This window comes from Monodon monoceros, unplaced genomic scaffold (assembly GCF_005190385.1).
Source record: "Monodon monoceros isolate NGI ecotype Baffin Bay Population unplaced genomic scaffold, NGI_Narwhal_1 Super_Scaffold_18, whole genome shotgun sequence".
In the NCBI taxonomy this organism is placed as follows: Eukaryota; Metazoa; Chordata; class Mammalia; order Artiodactyla; family Monodontidae; genus Monodon; species Monodon monoceros.
In genome coordinates this window covers 60313793-60322704 of record NW_021703774.1, presented here as the reverse complement: position 1 = coordinate 60322704, position 8912 = coordinate 60313793, and positions in this window count along the sequence as shown.

The following is an 8912-nucleotide window of genomic DNA, read 5'->3' as shown; positions in this document are numbered from 1 at the left end:
ACCCAGTCCAAAAATGGGCAGAAGACCTATAGACATTTCTCCAAAGAAGATATACAAATGCATGAAAAGATGCTCAACATCACTAATCATTAGAGAAGTGCAAATCAAAACCACAATGAGGTATCACCTTACGCTGTTCAGAATGGCCATCATCAAAAAATCTACAAACAGGGCTTCCCTGGTGGCGCAGTGGTTGAGAGTCCGCCTGCCGATGCAGGGAACACGGGTTCGGGCCCTGGTCCAGGAAGATCCCACATGCCACAGAGCGGCTGGGCCCGTGAGCCATGGCCACTGAGCCTGTGCGTCTGGAGCCTGTGCTCCGCAATGGGAGAGGCCACAACAGTGAGAGGCCCGAGTACCGCAAAAAATAAATAAATAAATAAATCTACAAACAATAAATGCTGGAGAGGGTGTGGAGAAAAGGGAACCCTCCTGCACTCTTGGTGAGAATGTAAATTGATACAGCCACTATGGAGAACAGTATGGAGGTTTCTTAAAAAACTAAAAATAGAACTACCATACGACCCAGAAATCCCACTACTGTGCATATACCCTGAGAAAACCATAATTCAAAAAGGGACATGAACCACAATGTTCACTGCAGCACTATTTACAATCTCCAGGACATGGGAGCAACCTAAATGTCCATCAACAGATGACTGGATAAAGAAGATGTGACACATATATACAATGGAATATCACTCAGCCATGAAAAGAAATGAAACTGAGTTATTTGTAGTGAGGTGGATGGACCTAGAATCTGTCATACAGAGTGAAGTAAGTCAGAAAGAGAAAAACAAATACCGTATGCTAACGCATATATATGGAATTTTAAAAAGCAGTACTGAGGAACCTAGTGGCAGGGCAGGAGTAAAAAAGCAGAGATAGAGAACAGACTTGAGGGCACAGGGGTGGGGAAGCAGAAGCTGGGATGAAGTGAGAGAGTAGCACTGACGTATATACACTACCAAATGTAAAATAGATAGCTAGTGGGAAGTTGCTGCATAGCACAGGGAGATCAGCTCGGTGCTTTGTGACGACCCAGAGGGGTGGGATAGGGAGGGTGGGAGGAAGGCTCCAGAGGGAGGGCATATGGGGATATATGTATACATATAGCTGATTCACTTTGTTGTACAGCAGAAACTAACACAACATTGTAAAGCATTCATACTCCAATAAAGATGTGGGAAAAAAATAAAAAGGGGGAAAAAGACAGCATTTACAGCAGCAAAAAAAACAAAAACAAAACTGTGAGGTACCTAAGAATAAATCTGACCAAAAAACTAACCAAGACCTAGTTTTTCTATCTATAGAAAGACTCAATATTGTAAAGATTTTCATTCTTCCTGGACTGATCTGTAGATTCATGCAATTTCAATTAAAGTCCCAACCTTGTTTTCGTGGGACTTCACAAGCTAATTCTAGGAAGATAGAGACGAAGAAAACCCTGGACACACCTATGGAAGAATAATATGGTAAGCGGGATGGGAGTTGCTCTGCCAGATCTTTGATTATAAAACTTATTATAATGATAATTAGTGTTGTGAGATACTAAAGTAATAGCCAAATTAACGAATGGTACAGAATCACAAGACCCATGCATTTACGAAACTGGTATATGACCAAGGTAACATTTCTGACCAATGGGACTATTTAGAAAATTGTCCAGGAAAAATTGACTGATAAACGCATAAAGGGAAAAGTTGAAACCCTTCCCCACCTTTTTCATAAAAAGCAATTCCACTTGGCCTAAGAATTTAAATATGAAAAGGAAATCTTTTAAATTTTAGAAGAAAATGTATAATAATATCTGAGGTTATAAGGATTGTTCGAACACACAATACAGAAAGAGTGGACTATAAAAGAAACTATTGCTAAATATGACTTCATTAATTTAAGAAATTGTGTTCATTACAAAAAAAAAAAAAAAACTACAGAGAATGTGAAAAGACAAGCCACAAACTGGAAATTATAAGCACAGAATCAAGACAGCAACTGCCTCTGGGGAATGGGAGTGAGAAAGCAGAGGAATGCATGTGTCAAATATTACATTTAAAGGGACAATAAGGAGCCAATTTTAATAGAGGCCTTTTGGTGACTAAAGCAATAAATAGTAAAATAGCAAGTTACTTTCTCTCAAATTATGATATCTTAATATTTAAGACAGTTTTCACTAGTTGTTATGGAACGGGCTAGAGTTAATGAGTTACCTGAGACTTCTCAGTAAATCAGATGTCTTTATCAGCTGCTGAGCTGAAACTTCGTGTCCTTACTTAGCTTTAGGGAAAAAAAAATCTCAAAACTGTCAGTCCAGCTGCAGTTGGATGCCACCTTGGGAATTTATTCACACAGCACATCACAGTTTGAGGACTCTAAAAAGTTCATTTCTCCACTTGCGATGACAGACAAGGATGGCAATTTAAATAAATTTGGCTTCCCAGGAGCTGAGAGGCAAGTCTGCCAGCAGAGTCTAAAGAGCATCTACCACTGGAATTTGCTAAAAATAACATACATTTTCTGTCTCCTGATGGCATACAATAGTGTTAAGCACAGCTACTTTAACACCGGAACAGATTACAATGGAGGGTGATGAGCGCTTAAAAAGGCTTTAACTAGTAACATTAGACCCTTGACTTTTACCAGATGCTATCAGGGCTCTTTGGGAACTCTTCAAATTTTCAGGCACCTGCTTTTAACCAGAAAAAAAACTCATTGGAGGCCAAAATGCTGCTGAACATGACTTGAACTTGGAGATTAGGGCACTAGTTCCAATTCCATTTAAGTATATTTAAATAAAATACAAGCTACTCCTGCCTAAATTTCCACGAGCCCTGTCTTTCCAGCCCAGCCAGAACATAATCTCATCCTTGCCTCTCTTAGGACACCAAACACTTTCCATCTTGTAGTAAAGCAGTGAATGTATATTTTGTCTCCTCAACTTGAGGACAAAAAGACATCCTTTTTAGCTATCATCACTACTATTATTTGGAATAGGTACTATATTTGCGTACAAATTCAGAAGATACAAAGGGTACATGGTAATCCCCACGCATGAAGTGCGTGACACCACTTGTGCCCAATGTAACCATGTACCCAATTCTGTTCCCCAGGGGCACCCAATATGGCCAGTTTCTTGGGTGTCCTTCTGAAATACTTTACACTTACAGAAACATACTAAACGTGCATGCATTCATATATTCTTTATGCTTGCTTTCAAAAAATAGAAATGATAGCATACTGTCCTGCATCTTGTTTTTTTCTACCTGGTGCATCTGTGAACTCATTCCATATCATTCTACAGAGTTTCTTCATGCTTTTTAACAGGTGCCTGTATTTGCACATGTATGTAGCAACACACCGCTGTATGGTGTGGCTTATCCCTACTCAGGTACAGTTAAGTCACTTCTTATCTTTTGCTGTCACAAAAGCTGCATTGAATATCGTTGTATGTACATATGTAATTTTGCACATATGCAAGTACGTAAGAGTCCCTGTTTCCCCACACTCACCACATAGTATGTTCCCAAACTTTGATTTTCTCCAGTGTGATAGGGTTTAACTATGCTTAACTATGGTACAGCAGCATAATTTAAGTTCCATTTGTCTTAATGTGAGTGAGGCCGAGGATATTTTATATGCTTAAGAGCAATTTATATTTCCTTTTCTGCTAACTAAGCATTCCTGTCCTTTGTCCACTATGCTATTGAGTTTGATTTTGATTTTTAGAAGCCCTTTATGACATAAATTGCAAATATTTTATCACAGCTTATATATTTTTTTCTTTTTTCTCTTTTTGCGGTATGCGGGCCTCTCACTGTTGTGGCCTCTCCCGTTGCGGAGCACAGTCTCCGGACGCGCAGGCTCAGCGGCCATGGCTCACGGGCAGAGCTGCTCCGCGGCATGTGGGATCTTCCCAGACCGGGGCACGAACCCGTGTCCCCTGCATCGGCAGGCGGACTCTCAACCACTGCGCCACCAGGGAAACCCACAGCTTATATTTTAAAATCTTTTTTGTTGTTTTTGCCATGCTGAAATTCTTATTTTTATGTTGGTCAGATTTATCAGTCTTTTTTGTTTGGAGCTTTATGTTATGTTTAGAAATGCTTTCGCCATATTGAGGTGAAAAATAAATGTATATACACCATACTTACTTCTCAGACTTCCAGAATTTCATTGTTTTATATTTTAATCTAAACTGTATCCTGGTGACAGTGTGAGATATGGATTCAGATTGTATTTCTTCCAGATGGTTAGCTGATTTCCCTGCATCATTTATTAAATAATCCATATTTCCACACTAATTTCAAAATACAGATTTTTCATAAATTCCTATGTATATTTAGGTCTAATGCCTGACTTTCTGTTCTACTCTATTCATGTGTTCTTATGCTCCATTTTATTTATTATAGCTTTACAACAAGTGTTTATATCTGATATGGCAAAGGAAGAGTTTTATTCATTTTTAATCCAACCTCTACCCTTTATTTCATTTTTCTACTTATTAATTCATTTATTTACTATTCAAACACCTTCTAAGTACCTGGCATTATGCCAGGTGCAGGAGAGAAAAAGATTAACAGCAGTCCTTACTCTTGGGGAATTCACAGAGAAGTGGGCATATAGATGGTACCCAGTCAATGTTCAATGAATGTCAAATATGTGCAGTATTAGTGGTTAAGAGTATGGGCCCTGGGCAAATAGTCTCCATTCACATCCGGGCTCCACCACTTACTGGCCGTATGGCCTTGGGCAAATTATTTGACTCTGTGCTTCTCTTCTAAAAGTGGTGATAATAACACCTACCTTATGGAGTTGTTACGAGGATTAAAAGAGTTAATGTACTTCGAAAATCCTTGGCACCATGTAAATTCTAGGTAAGACCATCTCACCTTGACGCCCCAGGGCCTTCAGGGGTCTCTGAATGCTCTGATGTCTTCCCCCGAGGCTCCTCCGTCCTGGTTGGCAGAAATGTCACCATGGCCCAAGACCCCACCCCACCCCCCATGCACATGGTGGCTTTACCACCATCTGCCTTGAGACTATTGGGCGAATCTCACTGTGCTGTTTATTCCTGTTTGCAACATCCACCTTCCCCCCAAACCCTGGCCCCAAACACCAGACTCAGGTCATCCCTCTTCCCGCACAACGGAAGTCCCCTGCAGCTCTGTACGTTTCTTCCCTGACCTGATCCCTCAGCCCTCCCCATCTCATAAAACCCTTCCACTGGGCCCTCTGGAGCTCAAGGGCAGTTGTGGGCACACCCTCCTGTATATACACCACCTCTCCTCAGAACACTCTGTCCCCGTCATGCTCTGTAGTCCCCTCCACTGCCAGCTGCTTCTCTCCCACCTTCCTCATAGCCCGAGGCCTAGAGGTGAGGTGGGTGTTCCCTGTCTCCTCATTGTTCTTTAAACACCATTTTCCCACTCTCTTCCTCCTCCCTAAAAGCTAAACCCTAAGGACCTCTGGGCTTGAATGTCCCGTTGATAGATTGTCACTCACTATCCCTCCTTGCTGCTGTCATCTACCCCACCGGAGAACTCCCACTCATTCCTTGCCAATTTCAGCTCTGGGCTCACTGTCACACTCTCCAATGCGACTTCTGCCATGGTTCTAGGTGATTTCAGTCTCCACGGAAATGATCTTTTCAAATCCTGATGTCTCAGTTCTTTGACATCCTCTCCCCAGTGAACTTGTCCTTTATCTCTCTTCAACTACCCCCCCCAGTCATATCCTAGTCCTTAGCACTCCCAATAACACAACCCTACCATACATTCCATTTATTTCAAGCGTTCTGTGCTCTACTCACCACCTCACATTTTTAGCTCGCACCTTCTGGCACCCCAAGTTCAGCAATTCTTCTATTGCACATGGGACCTACAACCTGTTGATTCAGTCACCATTTCCCCCATCTCTTACCATGCTTTGTCTTCACTTTGCTTTTTACCAAACAAAGACCACAATCAAGTGTTATAATCACTCCCTTGAATACATTCTTACCTCCTTCACTCATCTCTTCCTCTTTTTTTTTGGCACAGTTCAAATCTTTGCTAAACCCAATTCTGTGCCTACTCTGTCAACACCCACACATCTGAATACGGCAGGAGAAAGACACACAGCCATGCTGCCCAGTCTCACTCTAAATTCATGACCCCCACCTCCGGGGGGCCCTTAGTGTTGCTGTATGTCCCTAGTCCGTCACTCTCCCACTGTTCTAGATGACTATACATTTTCTTCTTTCCTTAAAACTCCAAACCCCCTTCCCCATCCTCACTCCTAGCCTTATACTCCTAGATCTCCAACAAGCTCCCTGCGCCACATCTACCCAGTTACTGGCATCTGTCCCATACTTGTGTCCTCCCAACCCCAGCCTGTTTGAGTGGACGACTTGCTCATGACCCTCTTTAAGGCCAGCACCACTCCTCCAGGCTACAGCTCGTCCCTTTCACTCAGGGCATTGCACCTGTAATTCTCCTTTTTCCTTTGGTACCCTTAATGCTTCCCACCCTAGTCAATCATACCCATTACTGTACACACTTGATATTATTTCTCCCATTAAAAATATAAAACAATCCTTGTACTCCTCTACTGCTCCATTAGTGGCTCCCTTTTAGGGCAAAGCTTTTCTTCCTTGCCTCAATTCCTCTCTTCCCATTGTTTCTTGAACCCAATCAGGCATTTGTCCCTCTCAGTCAACAGTGACTTTTCCTATCAAGGTCACCAGTGACTTTCATACTGCAAAACTGAACGATCAAAGTCTCAGCCCTCCTCCTCTTAATTAACCAGCAACACGTCTTAGACACAATTGAAACAGGTTCTTCACTTGGCTTCCAGGATACCACATTGTCTTAGTTCTCTCCTGTCTTACTGATTGCTCTTCAGTCTTAGCTGCATAACCCACCTTCCTCAAAATTTTACACTTCCTCGAGGCTCAGCCTCCAGAAAGTATCAACCCCACTGACACCCTGATTTCAAACTTCTGGACTCCAGAACTGCGAGAAAATAATTTCTATTGTTTTAAGCCACCCAGTTTGTGGTATTTTGGATGGCAGCCCTAGGAAATTAATACATATTTCAATAAAGCTACTTAAAAACAAGCAAACAGGGCTTCCCTGGTGGCGCAGTGGTTGAGAGTCCGCCTGTCAATGCAGGGGACACGGGTTCGTGCCCCGGTCCGGGAAGATCCACATGCCGCGGAGCAGCTGGGCCCGTGAGCCATGGCCGCTGGGCCTGCGAGTCCGGAGCCTGTGCGCCGCAACGGGAGAGGCCACAACAGTGAGAGGCCTGCGTATCGCAAAAAAGAACCCAAAAAAACAAAAAAAACAAGCAAACAAACCTTTGAGGGCTTTCCATCTCAAGTCACGAACAAGTCAAAATTCTTTCTTTAGCTACCCAGACCCTGCACTACCTCTTTGACCTTGCTTTCTACCCTCACCTTTGCTCTAGCCTCACTCTTTTCCTTGCTGTTCCGTAAGCACTGCAGGAACACTCCTGCATGGGGCCTGCGCCCTTGTTGGTCCATCTGCCTGCGATGCTCTTCTGTAGATAATCTGTGTAGCTCTCTCCTCAACTCCTTTAAGTGTTTGCTCAGATGTCATCTTCCCAGCGACCTCTTCTTCAAAATAAAAGTCCCCCCACATTCCCTAGCCCCCATCCAGATTTATTACCATTCACTATTGCATTTAGAAGCATTTGGCATACTTTGGGAATTCCCTGGTGGTCCAGTGGTCAGGACTCTGCCGTGCATTCACTGTCAAGGGCACAGATTTGATCCCTGATGGGGGAACTAAGATCCTGCAAGCTGCACAAGGCCAAAAAAAAAAAAAAGTCATCTGACATACTTTGTTTCACTAACTCAATTTTTCATGATTGCCTTTTCCCATCGTTAGAATGTAAGCTCCAAGGGAGCAGGGAATTTTTCTTCCTCTTTGTTCACTGCTGTTTTCATGTTGCCTGACACAGAGTAGGTGATCAATAAATATTTGTTGAATGAACAAATGAATGAATGAGTTTACCTATTATTCCCTTTTTTCAGTCAAAATAATGGGGCCATCTTACTATTTGATACAGGGCTATTGTTTTTGTGGTCTTTTTACTCTTAATTATAGAAATTTTCAAACATATAAAAGTAGAGAGAATATATAATGTAACTCCCACCCTGATTGAACAATTATTAATAAAATGTGAACAGTTTCATTTTATCTATATCCCCACCCATTCCCCATACCTCTCAAGAGATGATTTTGAAGCAAATCCCAAATATCGAATCATTTTAATGTGTAAATATGAATATGTATTTCTGAAAGATATAGGGTCTTTAAAAAATACACAATATCACACCTAAAATTAATAATTTCATAATATCAGTGTTCATACTTCCCCAGTTGTCTTATAAATATTTTCTCTTTTGCATTTTGTTTTTCACTTTGATAGTTTGAATTGGGACACAAATAAGTATCATACATTCTGATTTGTTGATACGGCTCTTTTATTCTATACGTTCCCTCTTTATTCATTTATTTATTTTTGTAAATTTTTGGTTGAAAAAGCCAGCTCTGTATTTTCCCATAGTTCACTTCCCATAATTGTACTGTAGTTTCTCATAGTCTGGATTTTGCTGACTGCATGGCTGCATTCCTAGGTGTCATTTAACATGTTCCTCTGTCCCCTGTATCACCTATGAACTGGTAATTAGATTTAGACACTTGGCACATTTTGATTCTTTTTCTCAAGTCTGCTTTACTGGTGGTGTTTGTACTTCAAATAGGAGGAGCAGTCTCTTGTTTTCTCTCTTTTTAAGGGGTGATGATCATTGCAGGAATCTACCAGGTTAGTAGTGTTTCAAAAATAGCTGTATTCTATCATTCCCTCCCCCATTTTTTAGCCGAAATACTTCTACAAAGAGAAGCTCC